Source organism: Procambarus clarkii, chromosome 22, assembly GCF_040958095.1.
Source record: "Procambarus clarkii isolate CNS0578487 chromosome 22, FALCON_Pclarkii_2.0, whole genome shotgun sequence".
Classification (NCBI taxonomy): Eukaryota; Metazoa; Arthropoda; class Malacostraca; order Decapoda; family Cambaridae; genus Procambarus; species Procambarus clarkii.
In genome coordinates, this window is record NC_091171.1 from 27,138,763 (window position 1) to 27,153,266 (window position 14,504).

At 41.3% G+C, this 14,504-nt stretch overlaps 1 protein-coding gene across 1 annotated transcript in view; it reads left to right on the forward strand.

The window, feature by feature from the left end:
- The first annotated feature begins 3,624 nt into the window (after positions 1–3,624).
- LOC123748333 (limbic system-associated membrane protein) overlaps positions 3,625–14,504 on the forward strand; it is a 489,037-nt gene continuing 478,157 nt past the window's right edge. Inside the window, exon 1 of the mRNA XM_069329141.1 lies at positions 3,625–3,796. The gene's annotated coding sequence lies outside the window, so the exon portion shown is untranslated. The remainder of the gene's footprint in view (positions 3,797–14,504) is intronic.

Consider the following 14,504-nt stretch of genomic DNA (forward strand, 5'->3'; position numbering starts at 1 on the left):
CTACCCTCCTGTATAATAAAAAAAAATAATAAAAGAGAGAGAAACAGTGGGATTGAAAAAAAAACTCGACAAGAGAGAGGTGGAAAGAGAGAGAGAGAGAGAGAGAGAGAGAGAGAGAGAGAGAGAGAGAGAGAGAGAGAGAGAGAGAGAGAGAGAGAGAGAGAGAGAGAGAGAGAGAGAGAGAGAGAGAGAGAGAGAGAGAGAGAGAGAGAGAGAGAGAGAGAGAGAGAATGGAGGAGTGGGCATTGAAACAGATTGTACGGTCAGAAAGGTAAGTGAGGGGGGAAAAGGGAAGAGAGGAGTTAATACTCCATGACTTATGGCTTACCAAGTTTGGTTGTATTGGCCGGGGATTACATCCTGGTGGCCCCCAGATGCCGTCCCCTTAACACCTCATGCACTTCAAGCACTCACTCGGCCCACAAAACGTTAAAGCAATTTTCTATTGCATATGTTTGAGAGACTGTATTCGGCAACGTCTCAGACAGACAGGGGAAAATAGGACCTGAATGGAAAGTTCTGAAGAACTGAAGGGAAAGAAAATGGTATGACGAGAATAGATCGTACTGAGGACGTTCACAGAGGTAGCAAGTGTACCATTAAACTCTGTAAGGTCTGTAATATGGTGGATTAACACCACATTATACTACGGTTCTTCTGTATATACGCTGGACTCTAAAGATGCAAATAGGAATTCACACACACACACACACACACACACACACACACACACACACACACACACACACACACACACACACACACACACACACACACACACACACACACACACACACACACACACACACACACACACACACACACACACACACACACACACACACACACACACACACACACACACACACACACACACACACACACACACACACACACACACACACACACACACACACACACACACACACACACACACACACACACACACACACACACACACACACACACACACACACACACACACACACACACACACACACACACACACACACACACACACACACACACACACACACACACACACACACACACACACACACACACACACACACACACACACACACTGGACAGAGAGAAAGATCTAGGAGTTGGTATCACACCAAACCTGTCTCCTGAAGCCCACATAAAAAGAATAACATCTGCGGCGTATGCGAGGCTGGCTAACATCAGAACAGCCTTCAGGAACCTGTGTAAGGAATCATTCAGAACCTTGTATACCACACATATGTAAGACCAATCCTGGAGTATGCGGCCCCAGCATGGAGTGCGGGGGCCGCATACCGCACCTTGTCAAGCACCAGACGAAGCTGAAAAATGTTCAGAGGTATGCCACTAGGCTAGTCCCAGAACTAAGAGGCATGAATTACGAGGAAAGGCTGCGTGAAATCACGTCACGACACTAGAAGACTGAAGAGTAAGGGGAGACATTATCACTACCTACAAAATTCTTCGAGGAATTGACAGGGTTGAAAAGGCTAAACTGCACGGGGGATACGCGAACAAGGGGACACAGGTGGAAACTGAGTACTTAAATGAGCCATAGGGACGCTAGAAAGAACTTTTTCAGTGTCAGAGTAGTTAACAGATGGAATGCATTAGGCAGTGGTGTGGTGGAGGCTGACTCCATACCCAGTTTCAAATGTAGATATGATAGAGCCCAGTAGGCTCAGGAACCTGCACACCAGTTAATTGACAGTTGAGAGGCGGGACTAAAGAGTCAGAGCTCAACCCCCGCAAGCACAACTAGGTGAGTACAACTAGGTGAATACAATGTCAGATGATAGTCGGCCAACACAAAGCCATGACCTCAAGAGAAATTGGTCACCATCTTCGCTGACGCAAACATCTGAAAGAGGAGGAGAGAACGGAAGTAAGAGATCACGAGGGAGAGAGCCAGAAAATGAGCAAACATGCAAAATACCATATAAAGTAAACTAAAGGAAATTTTTAAAATTGCAGGTGATGGATTACAAAACTGAATATATGTTAATGTAACTGAACATTAGTGAAGATAAAAGCCTATGACTTGGTAAAAAGAGAATGATACAAAAAGGAGAAGTGGGTTAAGTATGTTACAAACAGAACAGAAAAAGCTTTAAACATCTACTGACACGTAGAAGAATCACAGGAGATATGTTAGAGATGTTCAAAATACTCTGACCGAGTTACCAGGGAGAGAGCTGGGAACATATGCAGGAAAGAGGCACAACAGAACATTTAATTGAAACATAAAGAGGAAAGATAAGAACCCAGCAAATAATGAAGTGAAAACATATATATATATATATATATATATATATATATATATATATATATATATATATATATATATATATATATATATATATATATATATATATAGTACCTGTGATACATATATTTATGTGTCACAAGTGGTTCAAGAAGTAGGCCACAACAGTTTCTATACAAAACCATTACATATTCGGTGAGTGAGTTACACATTCACTAGTCTTGCTCCACACCAACCGAACTGGGAGCCAGCTTTACAGTCATGTGCAGGCTGCACCTACAGTCATGTGCAGGCTGCACCTACAGTCATGTGCAGGCTGCACCTACAGTCATGTGCAGGCTGTACCTACAGTCATGTGCAGGCTACACCTACAGTCATGTGCAGGCTGTACCTACAGTCATGTGCAGGCTGTACCTACAGTCATGTGCAGGCTGTACCTACAGTAAGCAAACTTTGGATACATGTCTAAGATTCCTGGCAGTACATCATTTCCAGGTAAATTCTTACACATTTCTAGAGCACCATTGATAGTTATCACTGAATTTCGCGATTTATTTCACATTCGATATCATAGTGACGCAAAGTGGGGCAATAGCTGAGCTGACAGACTTCACATGGTTTACACATGCTGCAGTATACATCAGTCCAGCTAGCAGTAGTAACGTCTAAAAGTCTTCTAACCTTATCACACGTTCCACAGATGTATAATTCCTCCCGCATACTAGAATGATGATAGAGTAACTGATGTGAATTACACTTGGCTTCGTCAACAACATTTTGCTGCAGATTGTCAATATATTCCTGTCCTCAGGCTGGTCAAAGTCCATCCAAGATGACGATCAGTCCCTCCCTTGAAGAGCACATGTTTGGCTATCTATTTGGCTATAGCATGTTTTCTTAGAGCAGTATGGGAAGGACGGAAGCCACAGGAAACAGTCCTACCATCAGTGGCTATCATGCACCAAGGTTCAGGCACCTCACAGTTATGCCTGGGGGAGCTGAATGCAATTAAGAAATCACAAGATAAAGGTAAATAGGCCCGTTAAGCATAACACAACAACCAAAGACTGAGCTCAAGATGTTAAGTGCGATACTTGAGTGAACCCTTACTTATATAGGCCTAAGAATACACACCCCACACACATACAACACACACAAGGAGACACAAAGTGTCCCATCCCCCGCCTCCTCCTCCTCCAACACCCTCGCAAGACAAACACTGCGTCATAGAGACAAAAAAAGGGAGGACGAGGGGGGGGGGGGGCGCGCGCGCATGTCCATCAGCAAGTGACGGGTGGAAGTCAGCTCCTCAGTAAGGCAGTTGGCCGCGGGTTGAGGTAGTTAAGGGGCCCTGCAGACAGGCTAGTGCCTCAGTACGCTCCCAGCCGCGGTAGGGGCAAGGTATAGCGCTCAAGTGAGGTTGACGCTCCCTCCCTCCCTCTCGTTCGTTCGCTCCCTCGCTCGCTAGCTGGATCTTGCTACCCTTCTCTCTTTTACATGTGATGTGGCCGCGATTTTTTCACGGTGTGTATGTGAATTTTTTTTACGATATTTTAATTAGATTCGTTCGAAAGAATACACAATAACTACCTTTTTTATAGTCGAATTGGTAGGGTTACAATGTATATTTTTTGATAAAAGAACTGTGATTTTTGTTTGTATACATAAAAGAGACACTGTATTTTGTGTGGAGAAAAGATTTTTGGGGCAGGAGGATTTTCTTACGGCTGCCATGACGACGGTAAACACCTTGGCCCAATAAAGTTAGTCCCAGAAGGAGAGAGAGACAAGGGAGGTGAACCACGCCCAGGTCATGTTGCAGCCACGCGTACCGTACCAACTTTGCAAGACGTTCTGATTACCAAATTCTGGAGCGACAAGTTGGTCAACTAATGTTATAATTTGTTTGGTAGCGTCGCAAAACCTATTTTCGTGACTGTCTCTTGCATGTGCAGGAGTTTTGTGGGAGTCGATGGGTCTTTATAATGTTATCATTGGTGCTAATATTATGAGAGGACTTTCTCCTCTACGTTGAGTCTGTCTGTCTCTATTTATAAACACAAACACATATACACACACACACACCTTGTCAAGCACAAGACGAAGCTGGAAAATGTTCAGAGATATGCCACTAGGCTAGTCCCAGAACTAAGAGGCATGAGATATAAGGAAAGGCTGCGTGAACTGCACCTCACGGCACTGGAAGACAGAAGAACTCGGGGAGACATGCTCACCACATATAAAAATTCTCAGGGGAATGGACAGGGGTAGACAAGGATGGATTATTTAACACGGGTGGTACACGCACAAGAGGATACAGGTGGAAACTGAGTACCCAAATGAGCCACAGAGATATTAGAAAGACTGACAAACGGGTGGTGGCTGACTCCATACACAGTTTCAAATGTAGATATGATAGAACTCGAGAAGCTCAGGAATCTGTACACCTGTAGATTGACTGTTGAGAGGCGTGACCAAAGAGCCCATGCTCAACCCTCGCACGTACAACTAGGTGAGTATATATATATATATATATATATATATATATATATATATATATATATATATATATATATATATATATATATATATATATATATATATATATATATATATATATATATAACTATATATATATATATATATATATATATAAAATACAGCTTTTATATATAGCTTTTATAGGAAATTATTTATGAGGCATTCCGCAGAAAGATAATTTTATTAACTCTTAGGTAATGTTTCGTAAATTGTATCTGTTAATATGAACTTAAAAATTACTTTATTTTACACGAGAGAGAGAGAGAGAGAGAGAGAGAGAGAGAGAGAGAGAGAGAGAGAGAGAGAGAGAGAGAGAGAGATTTCTCACTTTTTAGATCATTATCGGTGTGTTTAGTCAAGCACACATACGGTGTGGAGGTTGGTCTCACCATTTTAGATGCACTTCTCTGTGTTCCACACCATTAGCGCATGAAGAGATTACTTGATCACTCTCTGGTGGGATTATGTTAAAGTCTGAGTGGATCAGTTCATATTGTGTCCTTTAAACGCTGTGCTTGTGGCACACAAAATTAATGCACATGCCATAAATCGAATCCATTTGATTCCATTAAGAATATGTCACACTGAAGGCTTTCATTAACAAAGAAAATATTGTTTTTGAGGAAAATATATACACAAAGAAAATTCTGTTATATTTGATGCAATTTTCAATTGACTTTGTTACTCTCTGGTACTGAGCCTATGAGCTCGGTCTAGGCAGCAACATCACCTGTCTTCATCCGCTGTGTGCCGCTGCACCACTACATGCCCAACTCTTCCCTTAATATATAATGCAAAGGGGGGGGGGACACTATATTTATCTGACACTTACCACTGGTAATCAAACGTACAATGTGTTTGGGTCATATTTGTTTTCCTCTGCCCATTCACTGCCTTCCATCTTCACACGGGCAATTTCCTCAGTCACATTCTCACTCTTCTCTCTCTCTGTCTCTCTCTCTCTCTCTCTCTCTCTCTCTCTCTCTCTCTCTCTCTCTCTCTCTCTCTCTCTCTCTCTCTCTCTCTCTCTCTCTCTCTCTCTCTCTCTCTCTCATTCTTTCCCACTCACACTCTCAACCTTGCCCGATATATATATATATATATATATATATATATATAACTGAAAACTCACACCCCAGAAGTGACTCGAACCCATACTCCCAGGAGCCACGCAACTGGTATGTACAAGACGCCTTAATCCACTTGACCATCACGACCGGACATAATGAGGTGATAGCCGAGGCTATTTGAACCACCCCACCGCCGGCACTCGGATAGTAATCTTGGGCATAGCATTTTACCAAATCACCTCATTCTTTGGGGCACACGTGAGGAACACAAATGCGAACAAGCCTGAATGGTCCCCAGGACAATATGCAACTGAAAACTCACACCCCAGAAGTGACTCGAACCCATACTCCCAGGAGCCACGCAACTGGTATGTACAAGACGCCTTAATCCACTTGACCATCACGACCGGACATAATGAGGTGATAGCCGAGGCTATTTGAACCACCCCACCGCCGGCACTCGGATAGTAATCTTGGGCATAGCATTTTACCAAATCACCTCATTCTTTGGGGCACACGTGAGGAACACAAATGCGAACAAGCCTGAATGGTCCCCAGGACAATATGCAACTGAAAACTCACACCCCAGAAGTGACTCGAACCCATACTCCCAGGAGCCACGCAACTGGTATGTACAAGACGCCTTAATCCACTTGACCATCACGACCGGACATAATGAGGTGATAGCCGAGGCTATTTGAACCACCCCACCGCCGGCATTCGGATAGTAATCTTGGGCATAGCATTTTACCAAATCACCTCATTCTTTGGGGCACACGTGAGGAACACAAATGCGAACAAGCCTGAATGGTCCCCAGGACAATATGCAACTGAAAACTCACACCCCAGAAGTGACTCGAACCCATACTCCCAGGAGCCACGCAACTGGTATGTACAAGACGCCTTAATCCACTTGACCATCACGACCGGACATAATGAGGTGATAGCCGAGGCTATTTGAACCACCCCACCGCCGGCACTCGGATAGTAATCTTGGGCATAGCATTTTACCAAATCACCTCATTCTTTGGGGCACACGTGAGGAACACAAATGCGAACAAGCCTGAATGGTCCCCAGGACAATATGCAACTGAAAACTCACACCCCAGAAGTGACTCGAACCCATACTCCCAGGAGCCACGCAACTGGTATGTACAAGACGCCTTAATCCACTTGACCATCACGACCGGACATAATGAGGTGATAGCCGGGGTGTGAGTGAGTTTGAAACTCACTTCTGGGGTGTGAGTTTTCAGTTGCATATTGTCCTGGGGACCATTCAGGCTTGTTCGCATTTGTGTTCCTCACGTGTGCCCCAAAGAATGAGGTGATTTGGTAAAATGCTATGCCCAAGATTACTATCCGAGTGCCGGCGGTGGGGTGGTTCAAATAGCCTCGGCTATCACCTCATTATGTCCGGTCGTGATGGTCAAGTGGATTAAGGCGTCTTGTACATACCAGTTGCGTGGCTCCTGGGAGTATGGGTTCGAGTCACTTCTGGGGTGTGAGTTTTCAGTTGCATATTGTCCTGGGGACCATTCAGGCTTGTTCGCATTTGTGTTCCTCACGTGTGCCCCAAAGAATGAGGTGATTTGGTAAAATGCTATGCCCAAGATTACTATCCGAGTGCCGGCGGTGGGGTGGTTCAAATAGCCTCGGCTATCACCTCATTATGTCCGGTCGTGATGGTCAAGTGGATTAAGGCGTCTTGTACATACCAGTTGCGTGGCTCCTGGGAGTATGGGTTCGAGTCACTTCTGGGGTGTGAGTTTTCAGTTGCATATTGTCCTGGGGACCATTCAGGCTTGTTCGCATATATATATATATATATATATATGTCGTATCTAATAGCCAGAACGCACTTCTCAGCCTACTATTCAAGGCCCGATTTGCCTAATAAGCCAAGTTTTCATGAATTAATGTTTTTTCGTCTACCTAACCTACCTAACCTAACCTAACCTAGCTTTTTTTGGCTACCTAACCTAACCTTACCTATAAATATAGGTTAGGTTAGGTTAGGTAGGGTTGGTTAAGTTCAGTCATATATCTACGCTAATTTTAACTCCAATAAAAAAAAATTGACCTCATACACAATGAAATGTGTAGCTTTATCATTTCATAAGAAAAAAATTAGAGAAAATATATAAATTCATGAAAACTTGGCTTATTAGGCAAATCGGGCCATGCATAGTAGGCTGAGAAGTGCGTTCTGGCTACTAGGTACGACATATATATATATATATATATGAGGGTATATAGGCTTCGTGATGTATGGACACTTCAATGTCCATGACATTTTGGACTGAGGGTTATGTACAAATATCTACATAGGTGGCATGACTCTATAAGGAGCTACTTACTAGTGGACAGACTTGTCACTGAAACAACTGCTAGCTGGCAGATAAAGGAGAACCAGTAATTTCTATATCTTGACAAGTATTAAGGCAATATTGACTATATATTGACTATTGTTTTTTTTTTTATACGTTAACATCTACGTAATTTACAACAAATGTTTTAACCAATTGAATTTAGAAAATTGTGATACGGTAATTTTGAAGTTATTTTTCTATTGATATATTTCAAAAGAATGAGGGGTGAAACACGTATAATTTGAAAATTGGTAGTGAATGATCAAATTGGTAGTGAATGATCAAATTGGTAGTGAATGATCAAATTGGTAGTGAATGATCAAATTGGTAGTGAATGATCAAATTGGTAGTGAATGGTCAAATTGGTTTGTGAATAGTCAAATTGGTAGTGAATGATCAAATTGGTAGTGAATGATCAAATTGGTAGTGAATGGTCAAATTGGTAGTGAATGATCAAATTGGTAGTGAATGGTCAAATTGGTAGTGAATGATCAAATTGGTAGTGAATGGTCAAATTGGTAGTGAATGATCAAATTGGTAGTGAATGGTCAAATTGGTTTGTGAATAGTCAAATTGGTAGTGAATGATCAAATTGGTAGTGAATGATCAAATTGGTAGTGAATGGTCAAATTGGTAGTGAATGATCAAATTGGTAGTGAATGATCAAATTGGTAGTGAATGATCAAATTGGTAGTGAATGATCAAATTGGTAGTGAATGATCAAATTGGTAGTGAATGGTCAAATTGGTAGTGAATGATCAAATCTCAATGTGTTGAAATATAAGTGAAGAGTATTTAACGCAGGTCATTCACACACAAACACACACATACACACACACACTACCTCATACTAACACCACCGGCCACCTCACACTTGCTGTGCTTCAACAATGGGCCCATAAAGTATGTATGATTTCCAGCTTTAAATCTGAAATGGTCATAAATTTTAAGATGGTCGGCAGCGAAGTATATTTGACAGATAACTGAATGGAAACAGAGACGCAGACAGAATGATAAAACCTGACTGAAATAATATATGGAAATTCGTTGATTAATAGGATTTTTTTTTGTAACTAACTGAATGTCAAGAGGGCATGATAGAGTGGCAACTACACACACACACAAACACACACACACACACACACAGGGGGGGAAAGGTCCTAGCATGGATAAGGAACTACCTAACAGGAAGGAGCCAAAGAGTTACGGTAAGGGGCGAGAAGTCGGACTGGCGAACAGTAACAAGTGGAGTACCACAAGGATCGGTGCTGGGACCAATTCTATTTCTTGTATATGTTAACGACATGTTTACAGGCGTAGAGTCCTACATGTCGATGTTTGCGGATGATGCAAAGTTGATGAGAAGAGTTGTGACAGATGAGGATTGCAGGATCCTCCAAGAGGACCTGAACAGGTTGCAGAGATGGTCAGAGAAATGGCTACTGGAATTCAACACGAGCAAATGTAATGTGGGAACCGACCTGTGAGATTTATATTTATTTAATTTATATGAATTTATATTTACGTTAATTTATATACTTCGATAGCAATTTGTATAATGTTAAGTGGACTGTATTTCTGCAATAATCTCTTAATCTCACAAATCGATCCTCTACACATTAGGGGGGGTTTATATTTATATATATGCAGCCAATCAAACTACTGTAATAGCTACATACATTGATGAGGTTCCTTATCTTATAGTACAGCAGGTTAGTCCACCAGGTATAACTAGGGTGTAGACACCAAATTATCCTCTTTGAGGTAGCTTCCATATCACCCAGTAACTGGTGCACAAAATCTTGCATCCTCGTCTAGACCTGTCAAAAGTGCGCTAGCTGTGAAGCCAGAATCCTATATATGACAAGCTATATCAGAGAAAACAGTACATGGAACATGAAGACCTGGCTTAATTACCTTTAGTTTGAGGCGATTTCGCGTTCTAACCGGGTCACCCTATATAATGACATTAATGGCCACTAATGATAGATAATGGGTTTCGGAAAGAACACTTAACTTGATTTGTTGACAGCGTGTTGACAGATGGTACACCTTTGGTATCCATAACACTACGTCCAAGTAAAATTAACAGGAGCCGAATTTGCTCCCGTGTGAGCCTCTGGTCTCGTATAAACAACAATGGCTGCCCTCCTTCCTCCACTCTGACGCCTGGCTTACATTGTCCAGATTTCAGAACGTGATAGAAGGGTCACATTTACTCTACTTTAATATTGATAATTAAGTTAATTTATATAAGATGTTTTTATGATGGTAAAGTCCAAAGACTTATGTATTTAAGAATAATTCCCAGCAGAATAGCTGGTGAATTATAATAGTATGTGGTGATGATATCCCGTTTTCTATAGACGGTAATTCCACTACAAGTTACGTTTTCTATGGGTAACTTGTTGGTAATACAGCTATTATCTGTATGATATATTAAATGGTGTCGGATTTTCCGACATAATTCCCCAGGGGGCTGCTCACGGGTCGAAGTCCTCTTTAGAACAGACGAACACCGATACTCCTCCTTCGAATTATTTGATTAATTTGATGTTAGTAGTTAGTAATCACACATTTGTGCGTCTGTTCGTACAGGACGGATGTCCCGTACTAGAGTTGCAGGGGTTAGAAGTCTAATGCGATTTCATTTCCCTGTCAACTCTTGAAAGGCTAATATTCAAGCCTTATTACATATTATTTAACCCAGAAGACTGAATGTGATCAAGTACTACAGTCAAGTATGATTCAGGGACTGCAGTGAGATCAGTGACATTAGATATAACTTGAAGTTTCTTCAGGTAACTGGTCACTGATATATAAACACTGAGGCCCATGGAATACATCTTGATTAAATAATAAATGTATCAAATCAGTCATCAGATTTATTGGGGTTTAATTTAGTTAATTGATTCAGAAGATTGAATAGCTCATCATTAAAGTAAAGTATGGTTCTGAGACTGCAGTGGGTTCAGTGACATTGGTCGCAGTGACTTGTAGCTGGTTTAGGCTACTGTTCACTGATTTGCCACTGAGGCCTCATGAAATCATCTCCAGCTTTAAATGATGATACTAACATCAACCTCTGTTGGTATAGTCAGCTGTAATCTCCTTAGTATAATGCTACTGGAGAAATATAATCAGCTGACAAATTTAGATTTCTATTGGTATTGTTTATCTGCAGGCATTGGTTTCCTCAGGCTTGATACTGGGCCTGAGAGTAATTTACCTCCTGCAGAGTTTAACATGGTTATACCCTGATATTTAGTAGGGCTACCGATGAATCGATGACAATAGTCTGTCCCAACAAGGAGACCGAAGTCAGTGAGGTGATCAGACTTAATATTATCTGCCAATTTTATTCCTCTATTTCTCAGGAATTTGGCTGTTGCTCTCAGACCTTGAACTTGTAGGTCTACTGGTATTTTGTCCACCACAATGGCTTGTACTCGACAGACGTACCTGCCTAAGCGTACTGATGGTTGTACCACCTGGTAGACTTGAGGTCCTGCATCTGTTACAAACCCTGAGATGTTGAATGACGTCTGGGCTACAGGCCTTAATTGTAATTCATCTGCCAGCTTTTTAGTGATGTATGTTCTCTGGGATCCTTGGTCAAACAACCCACGGGTATGGACCTTGGCCCTCTTATTCAGGATGGTAATTTGGGCAGTAGGCAAAGTCGTATTACCTTTAGACTTTGCCGATTGGACACTCTTTGTTGGTTGCACCTTGCAGTACTGTACTGTGGTGGGAATGCTATCTTCCACCTTGGGGTTTGGAGACGTTGTTTTGGTGTCTCTGCACAATGCTGCATGGTGTTGACCTTTGTTACACCTATTACAAGGGTGTAATTGGGTATCACAGTCGTTGATGTTATGTTTCCTGAGGCACCTCGTGCAATGTTGCAAATCTTTGAGTCGCTCAACACGGGCGTCACTATCAGGAAAATTAGGGCAGTGGTACATTGAATGTTTCTCATTGCAGAACAAACATGTTCCATAGCTTCCAGTACCCTTTGGTGTCACGTTCTTGGATGACCCAGTAACTATAGGCTTGGAGGGTCCCACTGCATATACGCCCACACTGCTACTGTTCCACTTTGGTGTTGAATTATATTGTCTAGATTGATTTGGAGTACCTTTGGTACTCTGTGGTTTACTATTATTGGTTTCTGAGGGTTTACTTGGTGGTTTTAATTTGTCATGTGTTCGTAATTGATGAACTACTGACTTTAAACCTTCAGATATTTCATTCATGGATAAGATGCTTTTATTGTAATGAGCACTCATTTGTCTCAATATGTCCCTAGGTATTTTCTCCTGGACAATTATTTTCAAGACCCACTCAGCCCCGTTTGTATCTGCTGTCAGGCTGAGGGCATTGATCAATGATTCTACCTCCAGCTTGAAGACTTGGAGTGAATCAGCTGAAGCCTCCGGTGGGGGTAAATGCAACAGCTCATGAACTAAATGTGATGTTCTTACTTCTGGATCAGCATAATTATCTTTGAGGAGTTTTACTGCCAGATCATAGCCGTCATTAGTTAATCTCAGATGGGATACTACTGTTTTAGCCTCACCTGATAATTGGCCTTGCAAATAAGAGAATTTACTACTCTTTGGTAAAGATTGTTTTGAGTCTACAAGGTCAACGAATTTGTTCCAAAATTCATCCCAATCTTCCTCATCTTTTCCTGAGAAAGTGGGTAAATTAATTGGAGGGAGTCGAGCTTCTGCTTGACTCGTATTAGATGCAACTGTTGTTATTGTTGCTGTTGCCTTGTTCTGGGCAATTAATTTGACATAAGGCTGTAACGTGGCCTGAGTGTGATCTTCATAATTCGCTAGATCAACCATAATGTCGTCTATTTCTGTTTCTGATAAATTAGTGTTGGCAAGTTCAGCCACATATGTTGCTATTTGACATTTGATTTGCTCAAATTTACCTGCAGCTGCTTGATAATAGCTTTCCAGGTCAGCATAATCAACTTGAGATTGTTGTGACAAATCTTCACATTTCTTGATCTGTCTTGTTAAGTGGCCTTTAAGACCTGCAAGGGTTCTTTTCATTCTCCCTGCATTATCCATACTGGCTAGTTGGTGAAGCTTTGTGGGACTTGTACTTGGGCTGCTCATAATACTGAACAAACACTAATGATAGCCTAGGGTAAATTCTGCACTCACTAGGCAATAATCCTACCTCTACTAGAGGTTAGCACTTAAAATTAATACACATTATATATATACAATCATACACACTAATGATTTGAGTGATAAACCAGTGTCACTGGAAGTACCTTTAGGTTAGCTCTTCTATATCACCCTAGGATGGTAGAGACACTAATTAATCACTCAAAGGTGTAATGATCATAAGTAAATTATTATATATACAACTCAATTCGAGTTGGTAAAAATTACACCCAAAATAGGGTCTGGACCATTCATTAATGGTGTTAGGTTGATCAATATAGTACAACTGACTATGGTAATAATGGGACTAGGATGAACGATAATAGTTCAACTAGTCAATGGTTAATACCCTACCCTGTTGTGGGTTGGCAATTAGTAAATATTATACTGTGATCACTAGTGCAATATATATTAAATAATTCTCTATTTTGGAGAAATAATATACACAATTATTGATAATAGCCTCTTAATTAGCCTCTATGAAACTTCTAATATTATCTAGAAGTATTAAATATTATTAGTGACCTCGCGAAATAAAGTCCACAAAATTCGTAGATAATCTCTCGCGAAATGTAACACCACGAAATCCGTGAACAATATCGCGAAGACACAGCCACTAATTTGGCTGGATTCTATATTAGCGCTGTCATTTCACGAAATAACACGCCACCAAATATCTGTGGGTTTGCATGAAACCGCTGACGAAGCTGAACTGGGCTGAGGGAGGCTCCTGAGCTCCCTCGAGGCTACGCTGCCGTCTTGACGGCTGGCTTTTGTTTAAATAACACTGCACTAGTATATTTAATGAATCCACTGGTTAACTGGTTCATCCGGTACTAAGATGACCAAATGTGGGTTCAAAGGACCGAATATTCCGGTTCCGAAGGTCCAAATAATTCGGTTTCGAAGGACCAAATAATGTGGGAACCGACCTGTGAGATTTATATTTATTTAATTTATATGAATTTATATTTACGTTAATTTATATACTTCGATAGCAATTTGTATAATGTTAAGTGGACTGTATTTCTGCAATAATCTCTTAATCTCACAAATC